Source organism: Lathamus discolor, chromosome 3, assembly GCF_037157495.1.
Source record: "Lathamus discolor isolate bLatDis1 chromosome 3, bLatDis1.hap1, whole genome shotgun sequence".
NCBI lineage: Eukaryota > Metazoa > Chordata > Aves > Psittaciformes > Psittacidae > Lathamus > Lathamus discolor.
In genome coordinates this window covers 18136741-18161066 of record NC_088886.1, presented here as the reverse complement: position 1 = coordinate 18161066, position 24326 = coordinate 18136741, and the positions used below count along the sequence as shown (strand labels likewise).

At 36.9% G+C, this 24326-nt stretch overlaps 1 protein-coding gene across 2 annotated transcripts in view; it reads right to left on the bottom strand.

Moving 5' to 3' along the window:
• The window catches only part of BRINP3 (BMP/retinoic acid inducible neural specific 3), a 211659-nt gene that overhangs the window by 18871 nt on the left and 168462 nt on the right, over positions 1-24326 (bottom strand). The window lies entirely within an intron of this gene.

Here is a 24326-nt window from a genome sequence, read left to right as displayed (position 1 = left end):
GCTGCTATGAGGTCTCCATGCAGCCTTCTCTTCTCCGAGCTGAACAGCCCCAACTGAGAGTGACCAGGTTTTTCTCTAAATATCACTGGGACATTTATTAGACATTTATTACTAATAAACAATTTTTTTTCTACTGACTTTCTTCTACAGAAGATTGGCAAATGTAGAAGAAAATAATACACTTATATTGTACTGAGAAATACCTCATTATACTTCTAGAGCCAATACAATTATGGAATAGCTTTTTCATTTGGGGGAGGGTGCAAGCTACATGTTGTCCTCACATTAGTTAGAAGGGGGTGGATTTTGTTAATGGTTAATTCAGACATTGGACATAACAGAGATCTTTCTCAGAAATTATATTACTTTATGCCCCTAAAACGTATTGTACCAAAGGGACACAAATCTACAACACAAGTATACTACAAAAGAGACACAAATCTACTTTTAAGGGTCATATTGTCCAAAAAGCGTATTTGTGACCAGCATTCATTAAACCAATTCCACACCCACAAGAGAGATGTTTATTCAGGTGTGGGTGCTCAGTAGACTGTTCAACAAATCAAGCACACCAATTCCAACTCTCTTCATTACATTTATATACAAATGTTACAAGGTAGGACACTCCCAGATACAAGTATTGGTTGTAATCTACATTTAATTGTAATATTTGCTGTGTCATTCTTTCTAGCTACTAGACATGATCAGAGCGAGAGTCTTCACCTGGACTGGGGACTTTTTATCCTGTGGGCATGATTTTTAATATTTTAATAAAGACAGTTCACTCTCAGACAGCTCAAAATATTAGTTCTCTTGCCAAATTAGTTAATAGAATGGTCACTTCACCAAGCACTCAAATAACTCATTCTTTTGGTGCCACCAACCCTGGATGTTTTCCTTTGATCCCTCAAACACAATCAAAATCTGGTTGTGCCCATGAGTTCCTTATTGTTTTAAAAGGGTCACTTCTTCCCAGGCCCAGGATGCAGTAATCATGTAACTACAACTACCAATTGCAGGTGCACAACATAGCAACAAACATCATATCAATGCAAGGTCATATATACAGTGAACTCAGAACTGTAACTACATTACATCCTTCATTTCTTTCCTTTCTTTATCAAAACAAACTTTAAAAGAAAACAGCAATGACAACAACAAACAAGAATTTAAATAATCCAAAGTTTAGAGTGCAAACATTTAGGTTGGCCCCTAAAACTAGGATTTCTCCGTAATGTATGCATCCACTGGGAGTAATTTTTTATTTATTTGTCTTTGCCTGCAACCAGTTCTTCCCTCATTTGCACTGAAAATGGCTCATGAATTTCTCATGTCTCACTGTTTTAAAGAGCATTTCAGACCATTCTAGTCTGTGCTGAGCCATGTTGAATATATTGGTCACCTGTATGGCAAGTTTTCAGAACCTTTGATGCAGCAGTGATCATGCTCATCTGCACAAATATTCAGCTTCTCTACTCAGGATCCACTACAATGTAAGTGGTTTGTCAAGATGTTTCAGGCACTACTCATGATTCTCCTGTTTTGCTAGTAGAGTTGCGTAGGCTCTGAGCAGTGAATCTAATTTAGTGTATGAGCAGCACTTGTTGTGTTCAGCATGACAATAACTTCCAAATGCTTTTTTAGATGTGCACACATATTACATTCACAGGCTCAGGAATCCCTTCTGGAATTAAAAACAGATTGTCCTTAATAGAATCTATGCATGTGAACTAGAGTATCTATCAGTTGTATTTTCTTTTGCAAGCTTTTTTTTCTAACAAGTTTATCCCAACTGTTTTCTGCTTTGTTGTCCTAAAACAGAAAATTCCAGTTCCTGACATCTGTTGCTAAATTTGCAATTTTCCACAAGCTCACTATGTATATATAGAGTTTTTTTTCAGTGTGTTAATTTAGAGAACTTCATATACATAGGCAAAATGATTGCTTCATTTTCGACTGAACAAACTTTACTCTGGTGGTTTGATTAAACAAACAAAACAAAACCACAATCAAAAAACAAGCAAATGAAAAATAAAACAAAAAACAAAACTGAAAACCAAAAAGAAACCAACCTAAGATTCTGCTACTACATTGTCTAAATTGTGGGGGAATTTGTTGGTTTACCAGTTTCATCTGTCTCTTCAAATTTACAGTCTATTTGTTTTGAGATGTTATCATTTAGTGTTCAACACCAGGATGGATGGGGCTTGAAGCAACCTGGTCTAGTGGAAAGTGTTCCTGCCCATGGCAGGGGGCTGTAACTAGATGATCTTTATGGTCACTTCCAACCCAACCCATTCTATGAATCTATGATTTCTAAAGCTTGGGTTGTTTATTTTTTTTCTTTAACTAAAAAGCAGGCTATTGCATTCCCTATAAAGGGCTTATGTATCTGTTTTTGATGAAAGATTCGTTTAAATATCCAAGAATCTGTAGAGATAAAACTATTGCTTCAGCATTGTTATAGTCATTATATACCCATGTGGAGGTATGTTTGTTCTTTCTGTATTCTTATTCCTAAATATCCACATAAATGCTTGTAAAACTTAAACCTCCCTGATGCACTCTGGATGTTGAAAAAGATCATATGAAAATCTGTCCTTGAGGATCGTACTGAAAATTATCAAAGATCTCAAAGGAAAAGGAAGCAACAGTGAATAGATGTTCTGCTTTATAAATAATTTAAAATTGAGGGAGTTTTAGGAAAAAAAGAATCATGGTCATATATGAACATAGAGAAGTTCTCATGTATATGTGCACAAATCTAATTTGGAGATGAGTTACTCATTAAGGATAGATCCTCATAATTTTTTATGTGGTGAGACTTCCGATAACCTCATTGCCATTTAAGTTTGCTGTTTGGAACACTAAAGGAACCACTCTTGTTTTGTTTACATGTTGCATGTTTTTCTAGTTGGATTTTGAAGGAAAAAAAAACTTATTTAGCAGTACTATCAGTCTGCCTACCATTCCTTTGTTATTTCTCTCAACAAGTTTTTGAAGTGTTCCGCTAATATCTGCAAATATTGGCAAAGGGTCAGAAATATCAAAAATGCTGAGTTAATGCATGTTTTATGAAACAAGATAGTCCGTAGGATGGAGATTCTATTAAGTTTCAGTTTGAGAATTCAACAATGAGAAGCTGATTTATAGGGAAAAAATAGTTTCAGCACTTTGCAGAACTATTTTCTTTTTGAATCATGGGGGGTTTTATGGAAAAACTGCTTAAAAAAATGCAGAGATTCTAGGGGAAAAAAAAAAGGAAAAAGAGTGGTATACGATAGATTGTGTTTTGTAAAAGTCACATCTTTAACAGATCTATGAATACTGAAATCAGCCAAAAGCCAAAACCCAGTCTCTCTGAAGTCATTGAAATGAATTAAGCTAATTTTCTATAGAAAATTAAAGGGTGTAAAATGCATTTAACATTTTCTCTTATTTGCTCACTTAAAGCTTAACATATCCATGACAAATTAAAAATGGTTACAGGAAAGTAGTATCAGAGCCCATAGTTTGTTTGGTCCTTAACATGCATACTGAAGAAGATAGAGTTCACAAATGTGGTTTTAAATAGCATTATTCTTCCATTAAGAAAAGGAAAAAAGTTCTAATATCCTACTCAGGAAATTTTATTTATCTAAAGGAACTTCAGAAAATTTTCCTTTTTTTACTGTTAATTTTCTTTGTACTTGTATCTGTTTGATACGTGCCAGACTGAGATAGTTTTTGTGTAGATCTATATGACTGCTGATGCAGAAGCCAAACTGAATCCTTTTCACTATAGATACAGTTAAAATGAATGAAACTAACATGTTAATATTTCATTAAAGGTACGCATATACTGTCTTACAAATAACAGAAAAAAAGGAATGGGAGAGAACCCAAGCAAATGAAAAATCGATCTTCCTGTGACTCATCTGGTCATAAATCATAAAATCTTTTTTAAAAGACTGTTAATGAAGGAAAATTTAATTTTATATTAAAAGTATCTTAATTTGGATAGTCATTATAAAGAGGAACTTATTCTCGTGTCATGAGATCAGTGGTTATCTTCCAGCTAATTCCAGCAGCCCACTAAATAAACTTCCTTTATGAGTAAAATTTCATGGCACATAACAACGATTCTAATTCCATCAGATTTTCAGCAGAATTTAGATAATTGCAATTTTTGTCTTATAGGATGATAAACACCATATCTCAAACACCCTTTTCTATTCAGAGTTGTTAATACACTATCCCTTTGCTATTGCTGTTCACGTTACTCAGGAGCTTGTGTACAGATCCTGTGAATGCTGCCACCAATATCACTGACACTCTGGGGCATTTCTTCAGGCTCAGACACAACACTGAAGTAATATGTGCTTAATCCTTAAAAGTACATAGGCACTTTGTTCACACTATTGCCCTGGCTCTGTGGCTATTTAATCCCATCACCATGAAGTACAGTAACAGCTGTGATGCTGGTACTCAGAGCACCAGGGCCCAGTCGTCCACTGCCATCAAGCCCAGGCATGCCCTTAACCTCTCCTCAGTCCACCTGGGCCACAGAAGTTAACTAAATATTCTGTTCATGTATTCTGATGCTCAAGCAAATATTTACATCTCTTCCAATATTTGTATAATGACCTCAATGTCCCCTGAATAGCCTTCCAGTGTTTTATATTCCTCATTCTCCTTGAAGGGTGAATTCCACAGAGGATGACTTGAGTTTCTGTGTAGTGTATTTCCTTTTGTAAGAGCACAGGAGCAGTTAAGACTCCAGTCATCGTGTACCTATTCAGAACTGCTGTGATACGATAATCTACTTTTATGGGAGTTTGGAAGATGAATATAAAATAACATAATACCCAGCTGTGCTGTTATGTGTAAAGCCATCCCATTAATCATACTCAGTTTTACTTTACGGCTTGAAAGTATGCAAAGTGCTACTGCCATTCAGGTGCCTTAATACTGGCAGTTGCACACCTCAACTGCATTTTAAAAGCTATCTTCTCAAGAAATTAAACACCCAATCTTTTCCTTTCCTCCAGTGGAAACGTTAATTCAGCACCTTCTGATGTCAACAACATATGCAGAACAGCCTAAAAATCTAAGTAAGCAAATGAAACCTCAGGATACCAGCTTCCACACCTGAATATAAAGTGTTAAACACAGTAAGAAAAAAAATAAAAAAAACACAATTATTCTGTTTCTTAAGAGATTATCTGAGCTGATTTAGCACCTGTACTTTTACAAGAGGATACTGAACACAAGTAAAAGTGAGTGGTTAACCTACATCGTTGTGGGGAGCGGGAATGAGATTATTCTGGGTTCAAAAGAATTAATCCATGCTAGACTGATGTTCCATAAAGAAATAAAAAATGTATTAAGATCTGGGGTAGCTTGCAGACATTCGGGTGCAAACAAGTAAATACTCAGCACTGCTCACTTTCCTGGATCTGATAGCATTGATGTGATGTTGGATTTAAATTGTGATCAAGCAACTGAGTTCAAATATAAAAAGGAATATGTCATAAGGTCAGGAAGAGAGGAAACTACAGTTACTAGTTCCTACACTTAATCTGAGAGTTGGTAACTCCAGTTTTCTACTTAATGATCAAGGCAATACCCCAGATGAGAACCAAGGGAGTGTTGTGAAATAGAGATTTTTTTCTTCCAGAGCAAGGAAAGTGCTATGACTCAGAGGAATGAGGAATTAATTTGTGATGCACCTTTCTAAAACAAAGATTCTCACAGTGAAACAGCAGAATTCAGAAGTCAGGACAGTTTTATAAAATTCCTGGGGATGAATTTAAAAAACTTTTTTGTTGTTCTTCTTAAGAGGCAAAGTTTTGTGCATTCAATTTATGTGGACAGGAAATTTCTTTTGAAGGACAGTTACACAGTTTTGTTGAAGAGGAAGTTCTGCAAATACTCTCTTGAATTTTATTCATTAAATTTCTGCAAATGTGATAATATGATTTTGTACTTGCAGAGTTCTATATTTTAGATCATGATTATGATTAGGAATTATAATCTTTGCAAGGTATTTCTCTTTATGCTTACCACCAAGGCTAGACATTTAAACTAGGAATTACATAAAATTATGTGAATTTCACACACACGGAATATTCGTTCCATTTCCCTACTCTTTTTACGCAAAGGGTGGAGAGGATATGGTGAATTCTCTTGCAAACTTTAACGATTAAATAGATTAATAGAGGATTTTTGTAAAATATATTTGCAAGTTTCGGTAAGATGTGTGATTCCATAGACTTGAGATCACACATCTCACCAAAGGTTGAGGAGATTATGTCCTCAATTGTAACATCCTCAATTTCACAACTGCATGGCACCATTCATCTGAATTTGTCTATAGACGTCTATAACCAAATGACTGTACTATTCAGCAAAAACAAGAAACAGGCTCTAGAATCTTATTTGCCAAGATTCACAGGTGCCTCCTGCAGAAAACTTCTTTATAGAGCTTCACTCCTCTATGTTAGGACACTAATCTATTCAGTACAGACAAATTTTGCCTTTCATAAACAGAGAGTCTATTTTTATCTTTGAAGTTCATCCAACCCCAAGTTGCAGCAACACTTAGAAGACAGATGCAGATATTCTTTATAAATTTCCTTTTAAATATTCACCGATGGAAACCTGGTTTTCTACTTTCATCATTCAAAGCTGAGGATTCTGGCTTTTATAAACTTTTTTCCATCTCTTAATCCACAAGTAGAATGTTTCCTCTCCAATGCAATTGACGTTATATCAAAATGTGAATATACATAGATAGGCAGTCTATATATACAGCAGACGGCCAGCAAAAGAAATAAAAAATCACTTAATGTTGAACAACTTCACACCAGTAGCAAGGCTCATTAACATGTGGACTGGACTCAGCAAGCAGGAAAATGCTACTCAAGCGTTTTGCAAAGTATTGAGGGCTAAAATGATGAAACAGAAAGTCTGCATGCTATCTTGGGATTCGCTACATTGGTCTCTACTCAGAGCTTATTTAACTGAAGTTTTGTAGAGAAACATTAGGGACAACACAGTCAACAGCTTAGCTATTCATTCCACAGTACCTTGCTCACATCTTGGACATATTTGCCAACTATCTCATTTATATTTATACTGTATCTTAGCCATCACTCCAGGTATTACCTAAACCAGTAGTGCTTTCTGCAGATAATACACTATGAAGCTATCTACACAGATGGTAAGCTTTCAACTTGCATTAAAAAAATCATCAGTTATTGTTCCTTTTTTTTTTCCAAAATTAAGGCAACTTTGTCCAAAAATGTGTAGAAAAGTATATTCACAGTTTCAAGGGCACGATGTCTTTGGGTTCTTTTACGGTCAATTCTAGGATTTCCTCCCAGCTATCAACCGAAAGTTTCTTAACTTTGGAAGATTAAAGAAAAATAAAAAGTTAATATAATGATCCTGATTTCAGATTCTATTGGAAATATCACTGTTTAAAATAAAGGAGAGTCTTAGGAAATATAATTAACATAGTCTAAGCAATATTGAAAGAAATTTCTAATTGCTGCTTTTTAGAATGGTATGCATTTTGAAAAGTTAATTTCTTATTTTTTTAGCACAAATACTTATAGATTAATTTTAATTGATGAAACAAATCCTGGTATTTGCTGCAGTTTTATGTGATGAGGAGAGGTTTGAATGCATACTGAAGCAGTTCCTGTGTCCTGGGTTCAGCTGTAGAAGTCATTTTTCTCCTTCTTAGCAGATGGTGCAGTGCTGTATTTTTTTACTTTAGCCTGAGAACAACACTCACAACACACCGGTGTTTTTAGCTGTTGGTAAGTACTGTTTTACTCCTATCAAGGACTTTTAGTCTCATGCTCTGCCTCTGAGGAGGTGCACAAGAAGCCAGGAAGAAGCAGGGACAGGACACCTGACCCAAACTAGCCAAAGAGGTATTCCATATCACAGCACGTCATGCCCAGTATATAAACTGGGGGCAGCTACCCAGAAGGCCCAGATCGCTGCTCAGGTCAGGCTGGGTATTGGTTGGTGAGTGGTGAGCACTTGTATTCTCTCCCCTTGTTATTTCCCTTATTATTATTATTATTGGTGGTAGCAGTAGTGGTTTGTGTTTTACCTTAGTTACTGGACTGTTCTTATCTCAGCTCATGGGAGTTACATTCTCCTCATCTCAATTTTCCTCCCCATACCTCCCGGAGCAAGAGGGAGAATGGAGGGAGAGAGTGAGCGGCTGCGTGGTTCTGAGTTACAGGCTGGGCTTAAACCACAACATTCCTGTTATATGGGTAGAACAGGAACTACTCATCTAAGAATCTGAATGACCAGAAAGTCAAATAAATAAAGGAAAATAAAAAATAAAAATCTCTGGTTTTCTCTTTCACTAAAACCCGGAGAATATAAATTTTGCAGCAGATATGACATCAGCTTCACAACGGGGGAGAAAAACTTGACTTTCTGTAAAGATTGCATTTAGTTTTATAATTTCTTAAATTTTAATAAATTCATTTATTATTGAAAAATAAATACAGAAAAGGCGATTCTGAATAGAATTCAGAGAAAGGTTTAGTTTGGTTGGGTTCATCTTTAATATCTTGACAATTGAGAGAAGTCATCATTCTTCAAAGATAATAAGATAAAACTATGTTAGAAAATTAACAAATGTCACTTTCTGTTTGGAATGCCAACAATTTTTATTATTTCTGCTCCTTGCAATACTTTAGTAAGTCCCTTATTTTATACTTGTCATCTGTGGTTCCATATAAACTGATAATACTATGACTGGGATAATTTCCTGACAAATTAATTGGAATTAATACCTTCTGCGGCTGTGCTGTATCATCTGCTACTTGTGGAATTTTGTTTTTAATGATCTATGGTCATCAATTTTAAACTATACTACTGATTGTATCTTTTTAATACGCCTTAGAGTTCAAAAAAGCACTCAATAGGTGGGTAAGCTTTGCAGGTTTTAAATAGCATTTGCCCTCAAGCCATTTGAAATATATCATGTGAGATCCCAGTATGTGATTTGTATTTCCACATCATCCTGTGAATAAAAGAACCTTCCTGTCATTTGTTCCAGTGACGTGTGTGTTGAAGACAGAGCACAGATGTCTAAGCCATTTGACTTTCTGTCATTGGTTGTTACGCAGTTGTAGGGTATGGAGACGAGCATTAAACTCCAAAATACTGGTCAAACCATGAATGTAGGAGAAGAAAACTTGATAGAAATGCAGCATTTTTTTTTTATTTCATATGTTGCTTTCAGGCCCTGATCTCCTTCCGTTGCTGATGAAATAAACTTCATTTACATTCTGTCAGCCTGATGCTTTTCTATTTCCTGCCTGGAGAAAAAGACTTTAAATTTTATTTTTTTAAGTAATGTTACTGATAACAGAAGTGCTTTGTACTTGTTCTCTGTGGTACATGTATGACACTTTTCTAAAAGAATGTAAATACCGGGAAATAGCTGGGAAAAAAATTACACAGATGTAGGTCAATGCCTTTTGTGCAATAAATCTTACGGAAAGTCTCAATAATAAATAATTGCATTTTTTTATTTCAAGAACCATATAAAATAAATGATGTAAGTTTATATATCAATAAGATAATGTGTTCTTCACAGGCTATAAACATCCATGGCAGTTAATGATTGCAATGAAAATTGTTATTTCTAATGGGCAACTTCTGTCACTCTTAAATTTTCTGCTCTCTTGCTTGGTAAGCAGTCTGAAAATAAATATCCTATTAATAATAAATAATAAATAATATATAAAATAATATATAATAATAAAATATATAAAATATAAATAAAATAAAAATAAAATATATAATAATATAATAATATTATAATAATTATAATATAATAATATAATATAATATATATTATATATAATATAATAATATACTATAATATAATATAATACAATAATAATATAATATAATAAAAATATAATATAAATAAAATAAAAATAAAATATATAATATATAAATAATAAATAATAATAAAATCCTATTCTAGGTACAAAACACTTGGTCAATCTGAATAAGAGCAGCAGAACCCAGTCATGAAATTTTTCTAACTCTAGAATTATCTAATAAACTGCTGCTTATTAAATATTTGGAATACCTTTTGTGATAGAAAAAATATCCAAGTTGTATATAGTCATATCAGAAACAAGGTTATACCTCACCAGATATTGCCACATACCAGACATAAGCTGAACTGAAAACTCTGGACTTAGTGTTTGCTGGGGTCTCTGAGTGCAGCCCTTGAGCTACATTAAGTTCATACAAAAGTCTGTCAGGAATGTAAATGTTCTGACAACAGAAAATATGAGGTGAATGCCTCAACAATGAAGCTTTTCCCTGGGTGACATCTGTCCACACAGCACATGTCACCACCACAACTGGCGACCTTGTTGATGCTCTCAGCCAAGAAGCCAAGGAATAAAACACTATGGATTTTATTATTTACCATGAACTTGCTATGATCCCTCCCAGTGAAAGCTGAGACATGTTGGCAAGACAAGGCAAGCTTGGGCCTGCTACATATCCTGTCTGTCTGGGAGCACATCAGAGGGCTGTATGCGTGGCACCTCTCTGAAGTGCTCGATTTATTTAGAAACTGGGGAAGGCAGGAAGGGAGAAAGACAAAGGGAGGGGACTGTCAGTAGAGATGTTGACTTTGCTACTTGGTATCCTTTGGGGTAAATGAACTGTACACTGTCTTCACAAATTTGTACATAGTTAAATATGTAAAATACCAGTATTAAATTATTAATTTGAAAATATAATTTTTCTGAGAGATTTTATGTTTCCAGAAATTAAATATAGTTGCATATGTTTTTTACTACTGTTTCCATACATTTTACCTTTGAGAGCATCCACAGCAATTATTCACAAACTAAATTCTTACCTAGCAGTTCAATATCAGAAAAATTAAATGTCTCCCTACCCTTTACCTTTCAATATACACCGTATTCTTTCTAGTCATTTATTTTGCTCTTATCAAGAGAACATAAGAAAAGATAGAGAACATATTGCACCCAATATTAATGTATTTTGGGTTTATAAAAGACATAACAGACAGTAAATAATAGAGAATGACTAACTTTGAATAACCTAGAAGCTGATACATGAGAGGTATTTCTTTGTATTGCAAATGGAAGAATGGCATGGTATGAAACAGCCATATCAAACTCTGAATAAGTCTTTTCATCATCATATCCATGCATTTTGATCAAATAGGAAATTTATTTCCAGAACTATGTAACTTGGAAGTACTTAAGACATAGTGGGACTTGTGCATTCTGCATGTTGGAAGCAAAGGACTTATTGCTGGAAGCAAAGGATTTATTGATGGAAGCAGAGGGGAGATCTCAAAACAATTTTCCAATACTTTATGGGGCCTACAAGAAAGCTAGAGAGTGACTTTTTACAAGGGCATGTAGTAACAGGACAAGGAGGAATGGCTTTAAGCTGGCAGAGAAGGGATTTAGATTAGACATTAGGAAAAAGTTCTTCACTATTCTCCACACAAGGATGGTGAGGCACTGGCACAAGTTGCCCAGAGGAGCTGTGGCTGCCCTATCCCTGGCAGTGTTCAAGCCCAGGTTGGATGGGGCTTTGAGCATCCTGGTCTATTGGAATGTGTCCCTGCCCATGGCGGGGGGTTGGAACTAAATGATCTTTAAGGCCCCTTCCAACCCAAACCATTCCATGATTTTATTATTCTGTGATTTCTTTTAAAGTAACAAAAAGTAAACATGAGACAAAACAAAAAAATTTAGATGCAGTACTTTTCAAAGCTCTTTTTTAAAAAAGCTTTTTTTTTTAAAAAAAAAAAAAAAAAGCTTGAAAACCTACCATCTGCAAAACTGAAACCATCCAATCTTCAAATTTAACTGAAGACAAAGCTATTATGTGTCTTTAACCTTCAGGGTCGTGTCTCTGGTCATCATAGCTAATATCTGGCATTTGTTGTCCCCTTGGAAAGCTAGTATCTCACCTTCTGAGTGAGCTGATAAACTGCATATGACTTAACACAGATGAGAAATATAAGATGCTTGTACATGTCCATTTCTATGTCAAATATCTCATAGTTCTTTGGCTTGTTTAATTCAGAATTTTTCCTGATTCAGAGCCTGAGAAGTTTTGGGGGGTTTTGTCAAAATGCTGTCAGACATCACCTGACAAGCAGAAACCTCTTTGTCAAAGTGAGTCATCAGAGCGATGAAATGTTTTGCCTGAAATATGGATATGTACAGCAATATCCTCCTACCCCCCATAAATCCAACCTTTACCTTCCCTTTTATTCTGCATTCATTTCAAAGCCTTCTTGTGCTTTTCATTAATACCAGCTTTCCACAGAAGAGATACGTTTTTACTTTACATAGCACAGACTAGAAAAACATTTATGTCACAGCAATTCATCCCAGCCTGAGCTGAGAATGGGGCCCCACTGTGACATGTGCAGTACAAACACATGCTGAGAGACAGTCTGTGTATTGCTTCAAAGAAATACAATAGACAAAAGACAGCAAGGGAGATGTGATATTGTCAGCCTATTGTCAGCCCTGTTGTACTATAGTGGGCACAGACACAGAGATTTTGGTGACTCCACAGAGGAAGTCTGATGCTGGGGACTAACTTTCAAGGATCATTCATTCTTAGTTTTCTTCTGTTTTCCTTATAGCTCATAGATGATTAAAGATATGTCCTTATGGTACATTTTAGACTCTTCTGCATCAGAAAAATCAATGTTCAAATATGCTTTTATGATATAGCTGAAATCTGGAAGATATTGCAACTTTCTGGATTTGGGGGTAGCCTGAAGCCCTGGGTGCTCCAAGATGCAATATCTCATTGTAGTGTCCTTGTCTGACCTCCAGATGCATTTGTGGTGTACATTATCATGATGCTTGAAGTATCTTGTCACATGACGGCTATCATGTCACATGTCATGACAACAAAGACAGATCAGGCTAGGAGCAAACAGAAGATGCCAAGCTCAGAAATGTGTGCCAGGATCTATCCACGTGTCAAGTTAATTATTTTAAAGTGTAGGCTTGCAAGCCTTGTGAGTCACCGCAGTTTTGGCTCTGATGTTGCTTCTACAAGAGATTCATGTGGACATATGACTAAGATATCTATAAATTTGGCCCGAGGGAAGGTCCATTACAGCAGTTTGGTCACAGTAAAACCAAAAGGCCAAAAGCAAGCCCCTTAGTATTGTAAATCTGCACTGGGAACTGAATGTGTTCAATGCTGTATTTTAACAGTCAAAATCCTACTGCAGCTTTTTCTTAATGTGGGCTTTTCTATTTTGATACCACATGGTTATTTAAAATAAAATGCTATTTTAAGCTACTTGTGTTTTATTGCTTTCAAATTTTTAGGTTCCAGTACTCATAACACCAAATTCATTACAAAATTTTCCTGGGGAAAAAAAAAAAAAAAAGGAGTTTGGACATCTGTGTTGGAAATAATGAGGGGTTTTGGAAGGTGGAAGGGACAGAGGAAATTTGTAGAGAAATGAAGGTTACCAGATCTAAAGAAAAAAAAATATCTTCTAGGTGGAGGGATGATGGTAGAGCGGTAGATGTAGTTTTTCTTGATTTCAGTAAGGCATTTGATACTGTCTCCCACAGTATCCTCATAGATAAGCTAAGGAAGTGTGGGCTTGACGATCAAGTAGTGAGGTGGATCGAGAACTGGTTGAAAGGAAGAAGGCAGAGAGTTGTGGTCAATGGCGCAGAATCTAGCTGGAGGTCTGTGACTAGTGGAGTTCCCCAGGGGTCGGTGCTGGGACCGGTGCTGTTTAATATTTTCATCAATGACCTGGATGAGGGAACTGAGTGCACCATCAGCAAGTTTGCTGATGACACAAAACTGGGAGGAGTGGCTGACACACCAGAGGACTGTGCTGCCATTCAGCGAGACCTGGACAGGCTGGAGAGTTGGGCGGGGAGAAACTTGATGAAATTTAACAAGGGCAAGTGTAGAGTCTTGCATCTGGGGAAGAACAACCCCATGTACCAGTACAGGTTGGGGGTTGACCTGCTGGAAAGTAGTGAAGGGGAAAGGGACCTGGGGGTCCTGGTGGATAGGAGGATGACCATGAGCCAGCAATGTGCTCTTGTGGCCAAGAAGGCAAATGGCATCTTAGGGTGCATTAGAAAGGGAGTGGTTAGTAGGTCAAGAGAGGTTCTCCTCCCCCTCTACTCAGCCTTGGTGAGGCCGCATCTGGAATACTGCGTCCAGTTCTGGGCCCCTCTGTTCAAGAAGGACAGGGAATTGCTTGAAGGAGTCCAGCGCAGAGCCACAAAGATGATTAAGGGAGTGGAACATCTCCCTTATGAGGAGAGGCTGAGGGAGCTGGGTCTCTTTAGCTTGCAAAAGAGGAGACTGAGGGGTGACCTCATCAATGTTTACAAATATGTAAAGGGTAGGTGTCAGGATGATGGAGCTAGGCTTTTTTCAGTGATATCCAGTGATAGGACAAGGGGCAATGGGTGTAAACTGGAACATAGGAAGTTCCACGTTAACATCAGGAAGAACTTCTTTACTGTAAGAGTGACAGAGCACTGGAACAGGTTGCCCAGGGGGGTTGTGGAGTCTCCTACACTGGAGATATTCAAGGCCCGCCTGGACAAGTTCCTGTGTGATGTACTGTAGGTTACCCTGCTCTTGCAGGGGGGTTGGACTAGATGATCTTTTTAGGTCCCTTCCAACCCTTGGGATTCTGTGATTCTGTGATTCTGTACTATTTCATGTAGGAGAAGAGGAAATTGAGCCCAAATTTCCACTTTTCAGAACTAGATTGTGTAGAGGAAATTGATCTTCCAAAGGAATATTTTTTTTCTGTTTTTATCACCTTGTTACTCTTATAAGAGAACCCACAAGAAAGAGATGGACTCTAAGGTAGTCATTCTTCTTGAGTGAAATTATTTAGTTGAGTTACCTTCTGCTGTTGCACTTCTCAATACTGTCTCCTTTGCAGTGTTTCCTGAATATGCAGCAGTATTATATAGTATATATGTGCAATATGTGGAATGAAGTTGCATCTCATGCCAATGTTTTGTCCTTTTAAAGTATACACTGTTTTCCAGTGCAACAGTACTCCAATAATAGTTAGCGACTGAGTAATCAGATTTTAGTCTTGCAAGTGTCAGAGCAAGGTGTAATGCAACATCCTGCAATATTAAATTAATATAATAGAATACTGTATTGGTATAACTCCTTTCATATCAGATGATTCCTGTTAGACAATTTTTTTTTTTTTAACAGTTTGCATCATGTTTCAAAATGTGAAATAGGATTGTTAAAGCACTGCTATTAGGGTACAGTTGCACTGATAAGTAGTACATACTTTAAAAGGACATAACATTGTTACGTTTTAGATGAAACGTTACGTTGAAGATGTGATTTCATTCTATATATTGCACATATGGTACTTCCAGAGCATGGCAGCAGGCATACTCCTGCCCTGTGACATCAATATAACCTGTCTGCTAGTTTCACAGCACCTCATGATATGGTGAAATTACTTCGTTCCAGTGTTGCTGTTCATAAAAAAAATAATCAAATGTAGAGTTGTGGGGAGGCTGGAAAAAATTTCATGTATAGCATGTAATCAACAACAGTCTCTTAGGAGTATGTAATAAATTGCTGCAACATTAGGAAACCAAATCTCCTTGAGAGAAAACATATTACAAGGACAGATGCTAAGAGCATTCTACCCTATGTATATGCAGCTATTAAAAATATGTGTGAAAACACAGATATACACAAGAGTTTATCTTAGCTTGTCATTGTTACCAGGCCTATTATTTGCAGGCCAGCATATCATATTTTTATGTCTGTCACGCTAGTTTTAAATAGCTCTAATCCCCAGTCCAATTAAAGGTGTCACCTCAAAGCGGATCATTTTATTTCCTTGGAGGAAAGATGCAGGCTTATTACTCAGTTTAGTAGAGCAACCACTGCCAAAATGACCTTCCTTTTATCTCACATACTTTCATCTTATCTGCTTCCTTTTCTATGGCATGCAACTTTCAGATATGCACCTGGCATGCCAGATCAAATCGAAGTTTATGCTAGAGAGGCATTTCTTTACATTGAAACTTGCAAATTCATTTTTAACTCACACATGCAATATCTTAATTGAAGCAGATCAAGACATTTTCTGGTACTTTTTTATAACACAAAATAACGTGCAATCCAAGTATATTTTTCTTTGATTTTTCTTGTAATTTTCTTTATTTTTTTTTTTTTTTTTTTAGAAACATCTCTATGATACCTTGTACTGTTTTAAAATAAGATGTTCTAAAACCAGACAGAATATTGCTTGTTTGGAAGTATCGTATACATTAGACACAGTCCATTCAGCTGAGCTTTTGGTGGTTTATGCTGTCTTTCCATAACACAGTCTTCACCTAAACTCACTATTCACTTTCATTCTAGCAGTCTGCCAAGCGATGTATAGATTTTTTCCCTTGCATCCAATGCCACAGATGTGCTTTGATAAGAAAAAAATTATCTTTGAGGTGTACTGTGAAACTTCCATGTATTGAACTTAGTGGCTTCCTTGGTGGAAGTTTTTATGGCTTACTAATTTAGTGCTCATTATTCAATTATAGCAAAGCAATCTAAATCAGCTGATAACCAACTGTGAGTTGTAAGAAACCAATTCTGTGTAACATCCTGAGGGCATGGGATTTATCTAAACTACCTTTTTTGGAGTATTTCATTCTGAAGCATTCTAAAGAAAACAGGTTTCAAGGCACCAATATTCTGATGGACAGATACTATAAAAAAGTGAGATATCTTAAATCTTTTTTCCTGTATATGGACTGAAGAGAAGACTAAGATACAAGTCCCTTCTCTGAAATGTTTTTACAGTATTCAGGCCCTGTTGTCCTCCTAGAAGATGTGAATTCTTTTTCTCTGTGAAATTCTGAAAGAAGAGAAAAGCAGGAAAAAGCAAATTCATGGCTCTTCCTCCTGACTGTGGTGCATCCTGTGGGAAATTAAAGAACAACTTTTCTGAGTGACGCAGCCATTCACTGCCTCTGGTAATGAACATCTTCTAGGTATACATTATCTCCAGAGTATTTTTTTTAAAAGAAAATCCTTTGTGAAGACAAGGACATTGTTCAAACATAAGGCTGCTGAGAACGGGTTTCCTTACAGAAAGATGGATTTCTATATGTCAATTAAAACATGTTTTTAAAGTTATTAAGTAGTTTTTTCTGTATTTGCCTTCATCTTTCGTTACCAGAATAAGAACCTTTAAAAAAGTGGCTAGACTAGCAGTATAACCAACACCTTCACTCTAAATTACATGGCAATATTAAATATCCAATCTTTTTAAAAATTCAAACACTGGCATTTTATTTAAGATTGCACGATTTTGTGTACAAGTGTTGTACCTCAGTCTTTTAAGATTAAAATTTTTATTTACCTGAGTTGCTCATAATCTTCAGTTGCAGTTTGTTGCACCAGACTTTTGTTTTGTTATTATGCCAAGGAAGATAGAATTTTTTTCCATTTTATTTTTTCCAAAGGTAATTTATTGTTACCTTTAAATTACTTTTCTCATTTTAATATTTTTGTTTATGTCTTCATTAAGTCACAAATTGTGCTGTTTAAATTTGACCTCAAGTGATGCTTTTTCATTATGAAGTGATACAAATAAGATTCATACAAGCAGCAACGCACTGTGCTGGGTGCATTCACTCAATTGGATAACATTAGCCAAGGAAGTAATTTGAATGACACAGAAAAGAATGAAAACAGGTGCTAACCTGGCAATTCCAAATTAAGAAATGAAAGCTTTTCCCTGTCTTCAATGTTTTTCAGTAGTGTTTGGGTATTAAATCCTATCACAAGAAATCATTACCATCCTCACAGAAAAATATTTGGGACAGTGAAAATTCTCCTCTGCAACTCAATTTATATTTATTTTATGCTCTTAAGCATAGATATTCCAATTTTGTCATTTTGGGTCCATAATTTGGGTGGATGAAATTGCCAGCTTATCTTCAGCTCAAGTTCATGTCAGGTGTTTCACTCTCAGCAATTCATGGGTAGGATCACGTCTTCTGTTTCTGTGATTTTCAGCTTCTAAGCATATAACCATTATGTTTGAAAAAAAATCTTACTGTTGAGTTAGCCAAAACAGAAACAAGAACAAATTTCACTTTCCAGAACACAATGTCAAATTTATAACCACAACATTGCTTGCTGCTTTACCTCTTCCCACTGCCATGTGTGAGCTACAGTGTTCTATATGGACACCTGTATTCAGTAAAATCAGTATTTCTTTATTCCCTGTACTTATTTTGTCTTTGAAAAATTAGAAGACTCAATCCAAAAGTGATCTTAACATGAAATAAAGAACACAGAGGTATCATCTTTCAGAGCAGGTGAGAGTCACAATGCTCAGTCTAAACTGTGAGAAAGACTGCCCTTTGCTGCCTGGAATAGAAGATCGCTTTTTCACTTCGTTTGAGGAAGAGGTTGCCGGAATCAAGAACGTGGACTAACTTAATGACTATGTCAGTCTTTCACTCAAAGTAGATATACTAGACCACAGATACCATACACAAACTGCTTCCAAAGATCAACAATTGTTCCTTACACCTTATGGTCCTACTACAGAAATATGCATGGTGAGGTACAGCAGGTATATGGCTTTACACCCCAATTCCTATAAAGCAAAATATCTTGTGCTTCTAGAACCATTTCAACAACCCTCCTGTATACATTTTTCAACACCTATATATGCCTGCAGAGCAAAATGTATTGCGGCACCAGCAGTTTTTCATTAACCTTCCTATATAAAAACTGCAGCAAGAGCTGGCCATCTAGTGGAGTAACAATTGCTGCATGCAGTGGGCTCTGGCCAAGCAAACACAATGAATGGGGTATATGATACTGCAAGTTTTTAAGGCTGATGTGTCAATGCAGTGGGAACATATTAGTAATAATAATTTGAATTTTTTGAAGCTGCAGAGCCTCAAATTAATTCATGGAGGCAGCAGCTCACTTGGTAGCTTACTCCACAGTCAATCAAGCTTCTTTCTCAGACTGCTTTTTTTTCTCTTGATTTTCTCTTTATCTCTTGAAATTGAATGCTTTATCGTTCCTCCCCAATATACAACCTGGGAACAGATTATTGCCATAGCAGTTTCTGCACTCCTTGTTGATTTTGAATTTTCAGTCAGTATTTTTCTTTGAACTCAACCAGTAAAAACTTCACTGAATACAGAAAATGTATTGATTAATTCAGGTTTAATTTTAAAATTCAGATTATTTTTAAACTTTATACTCAGCAGTACTATAACAGTTTAGAATGGAAATCTACAGATTTTGATGTTTCTTGGCATGATTTGATTTTCAGGAAAAGGAACAATGGTTTGTTTCATGTTAATGAAAGAAACCTTAAAATCTGGAAAGAACATCTGGAACTTGAAAAGATTTGCAATGAACAGAATAAAATAAAAATAGTAATACTGTTCCCATCCGCAGTGTATAGAAAAGTGCTGCAGTAAATAAGACATTGTTCTGACCACTAGTGCAGACTGAAAGCAAACTATTTATACATTATTCTAGCTGAAGAATATAAGCTGTGTTTAAAACGAGACACGGGAATGTAGTTTCTTTAACTCACATGCCAATTGACTCTTTTCTACTATGAACAATGATGTTAGGAGAGGATTCAATGGTATTTTGGTTCAAGGAATAGAAAATAAAAATATAAAAGTAATTTTACTTTATTATTATTAAGTGGCTTAGTTCTTTGAGAAATATGGAAGAAATTGCAAACAATTCTCTCTAACTGATTAACTGAATCTCATTTAAAAACAATCAAGCGACAATTGGTTTCATATTCAGTAACAGAATTTTGAGTCCAGAGAAAAGAGACAGGTATTTTTGTTAATTATTTATAACCTTGACCATATGTAGGAGCTCCTTCAAGTGTGAAAATTATTTCTGGCATACTACATAGTTAAATCCCTATAAAACTCAGTCTTACAGAAAGTTTTAATGAATTACATTAAACTTTAAGGACAAACCTCCCAACTTCATGAAAGAGAAAACCAGCTGTCACTTTCAACATATTCCTTTACAAATCCTTTGTATATACCTTCTACTGCCTTGTGAAATACAATATAAAATTAAACATTAGCACAACTACTTTGTTTTTACTGACTGCCAGCATCATGACCTTTAGTAAAAACTGAAGTATTGGCTCTTTAATCTGTATCTGAAAAGACAAGTGTCCATAAAATACAATTTAAAATAGTATTTATATCTCCATTAACTCAGTCTAATTTCTCTTTCCATAATAAAATTTGCCCTTAGCTATCAATATCAGAGCTCAAACACTGATCTGAAGGAGCTGTTTGGAAAGCCTTTGGAAAGGGTTACATTTTGTTCCAATTCCCCCTTCTCGTTTCTTTGGCACCTAGAATATCATTAACACACAAATCTGTGATTTTTCTTTTATTTTCATCTTCCCTTAAACATAATTTTAGTACTTGATGTTGGTTATCTTATTCCATTCACTTTCTGCTGAAATGTCTGGTTTTACAGCCTGAGCAATAATTCGTGTTTCTTCATTGCGTTACTCAGGTATTCTCCACTACTTATTTCAGGCTTACCTGTTCGCAGTTCAGTACCAGAAAATTCAGTACCTTGTTTGGATTAGGTATACTGTTATCATGAGAAGTACCTGGATATTATTCTATCAGTGCTTGTGTTTCCTTTCTTCTTACTATGTCTCATCACCACTGAGATTCCTTTCCTGTATCCATTCCTATATCTACCAGATTTTATTTTTTTTTAAGCAGGTTTAGAAATGAAAACAGTATCTGTTGAACTTTCCCCTCACTTCTCAGTTTAAAGCTCTTCTTATTAGCTGTAAAAACCTTGATGTAAGAAGAAAATTTATCTATATGGTCAGATGTAATCCAGCCCTTGAAAATGTTCTCTTTCAGCAAATGCATTCTACGGGCTAAGTATTCCCAAACCTGCCTTTAGCACTGATCTTTGAGCCATCTGTTGATCATCATTATGTCATTACAAGTCCAATCTCTCTCTGTAGTGACTAGAAAAAAATTTAGGGCAGTCACTAAAATGGGACATATTTACCTTAAAACTAAGTCATGAGATTACTAAATTAGAGATGTATTGCAAAATCAAGCTGTTATGAAAGTTTAGTACAGCTCCCTGTAAAACAGGCAAACTCCTTGCTAGTAAAACATATTATCATAAAATGATAACATCATAGAATACCAGGTTGAAGGGTCATCAGGTCCAACCTTTCCTGGCAAAAGCACAGTCTAGACAGTACTCTGTCCAGCCTATCTTAAAATTGTACAAAGTTCCAACATTTCCTTGGAGAGATTATTCCAATGGCTGCTTGTTCTCATTGTGAAAATTTTAACTCACGTCCTTCCAGGGAGTAACCTGTACCCATTATCCCCCATCTTTTCCACGTGACTCCTTGTAAAAAGGAACGTAGTGGTAAGGTCTTCCCTAAACCTTCTTTTCTGTAGGCTGAACAAACCCTGTTCTGTCAGCCTTTCTTCATACGGCAGGTTTCACCGTCCTTTGGTCATTTTTGTGGCCATTTTCTGGACCTGAATGAAAAAAGAGGCTTATAAAAAGTGGAAGCAAGGACAGGCAGCCTGGGAAGAGTACAAGGATGTTGTCCGGGAAGCTAGGGACCAGTTTAGGAAAGATAAGGCCCAGTTAGAATTAAACTTGGCTAGGGATGTTAAGGATAACAGGAAGGGATTCTACAGGTATGTAGCAAATAAAAAACAGACTAGGGACAATGTAGGCCTCCTGAGGAAGCTCTCAGGAGAACTGGCTACCCTGGATTTGGAGAAGGCTGAGGTTCTGAATGACTTCTTTGCCTCAGTCTTCACTGGCAAAGGCTGTGACCACAACACCCAAGTCTTGGAAGGTAGACGCAGGGACTGTGAGAATGATGACCCTAGACCCACTGTAGGAGAGGATCTTGTTCGAGACCATATTAAAAATCTGAACGTGCACAAGTCCATGGGACCCGATAAAATCCATCTGCGGGTCCTGAAGGAGCTGACAAATGAAGTTGCTAAGCCACTGGCCATCATATTTGGAAAATCATGGCAGTCAGGTGAAGTTCCCAACAACTAGAAAAAGGGAAATATAACCCCCCATTTTCAAGAAAGGGAAAATGGAAGACCCAGGGAATTACAGACCAGTCAGTCTCACCTCTGTGCCTGGCAAAATCTTGGAGCACATTCTCCTGGAAAGCATGGGAAGGCACATGAAAAACAACAAGGTGCTTGGTGACAGCCAGCATGGCTTCACTAAGGGGAAATCCTGCCTGACCAATTTGGTAGCGTTCTATGATGGGGCTACAGAACTGATGGACAGGGGTAGAGCAGTTGATGTCATCTACCTGGACTTGTGCAAAGCAATCGACACTGTCCCACACAACATCCTCGTCTGTAAATTGGAGAGATATCAATTTGACGGATGGACCACTCGGTGGATAAAGAACTGTCTGGATGGCTGCATGCAAAGAGTTGTGATCAATGGCTCAATATTCGGCTGGAGACCAGAAATGAGTGGTGTCCCTCAGGGATCGGTGTTGGGACCGGTCTTGTTTAACATCTTCGTCGCTGACATGGACAGTGAGATTGTGTGCGCCCTCAGCAAGTTTGCCGATGACACCAAGCTGTGTGGTCCGGTTGATACGCTGGAGGGAAGGGATGCCATCCAGAGGGACCTTGACACGCTTGTGAGGTGGGCTGATGCCAACCTTATGAAGTTCAACCACGACAAGTGCAAGGTCCTACACCTGGGTGGGAGCAATCCCAGGCACAGCTACAGGTTGGGCAGAGAAGAAATTCAGAGCAGTCCTGCGGAGAAGGATTTGGGCATATTGGTCGATGAGAAAATGAACATGAGCCAGCAGTGTGCGTTCGCAGCCCAGAAAGCCAACCGTATCCTGGGCTGCATCAAAAGAAGCGTGACCAGCAGGTCAAAGGAGGTGATCCTGCTCCTCTACTCTGCTCTCATGAGACCTCACTTGCAGTACTGTGTGCAGTTCTGGTGTCCTTAACATAAAAAGCACATGGAACTGCTGGAACAAGTCCAGAGGAGGGCCATGAGGATGATCAGGGGACTGGAGCACCTCCTGTATGAAGGAAGATAGGCTGAGAAAGTTGGGGCTGTTCAGCCTGGAGAGGAGAAGGCTGCGTGGGGACCTCATAGCAGCCTTCCAGTATCTGAAGGGGGCTTATAAGGATGCTGGGGAGGGACTCTTCATCAGGGACTGTAGTGACAGGACAAGGGGTAATGGGTTCAAACTTAAACAGGGGAAGTTTAGATTGGATATAATGAGGGAGTTCTTTCCTGTGTGGGTGGTTAGGCACTAGAATAGGTTGCCCAGGGAGGTTGTGAATGCTCCATCCGTGGCAGTGTTCAAGGCCAGGTTGGACAAAGCCTTAGGTGGGACAGTTTAGTGTGAGGTGTCCCTGCCCATGGCTGGGGGGTTGGAACTAGATGATCTTAAGGTCCTTTCCAACCCTAACTATTCTATGATTCTATAATTCTAACTCATGTTTGCTTTTTATACCTCTATTCATTTGTATTCTATCATTGGCACTTCTGATAGCAACCAAAGATTGTCCCAAAATCTTATAGTGGTTATTTTGGAAGATCTGATTATACTAAATGTTGGTAGGGGAAAAAAAAAAAGTTAGTTTGGATTGTGTTTCTTGTGCTTTTAAAAAACTCAGTTCCTCCTGAGGTCTTTCATGTTCAATCATCTCTATTAGAATGCTCATTTAAGTCATGTAAGAGAAACACAGGACAAAATTTTGAAGTACTGCAGTGACTATACAATTTTTCTTAGTGGAGTGTTTTCTAATTATGAAATGACAACCCAAGTGAAAAATGCATTTTTCTTTTCAACTAGCAGATCACAAAACAAAGCATGACACGTAGAAAAAAGAGGGCACAAGAGCCATAACAGCTGTCTCCTTCTGAAAGGAAAGTGGAAGGTTTCGCTAAGTGCCACCAAAAGGCAAAGAAGAATTGGATGGAGCCTTAGCTTGCAAAAGGAGAGCTGAAAGCAGAGGAGAGTAAAGTACTCTTTGCAGTTCCAGATATAGATAAAATATAGATAAAAAATAGATAAATTGATAAATTGACAGAAGTACATGCTAAATGCAGGATTCACTGACTAGGCCCACAATGCTTGTGGTCAGAAAAATAACTTTCTTAAAAGCTCATTCATTTCAAATTTATTTGAATGTCATTCC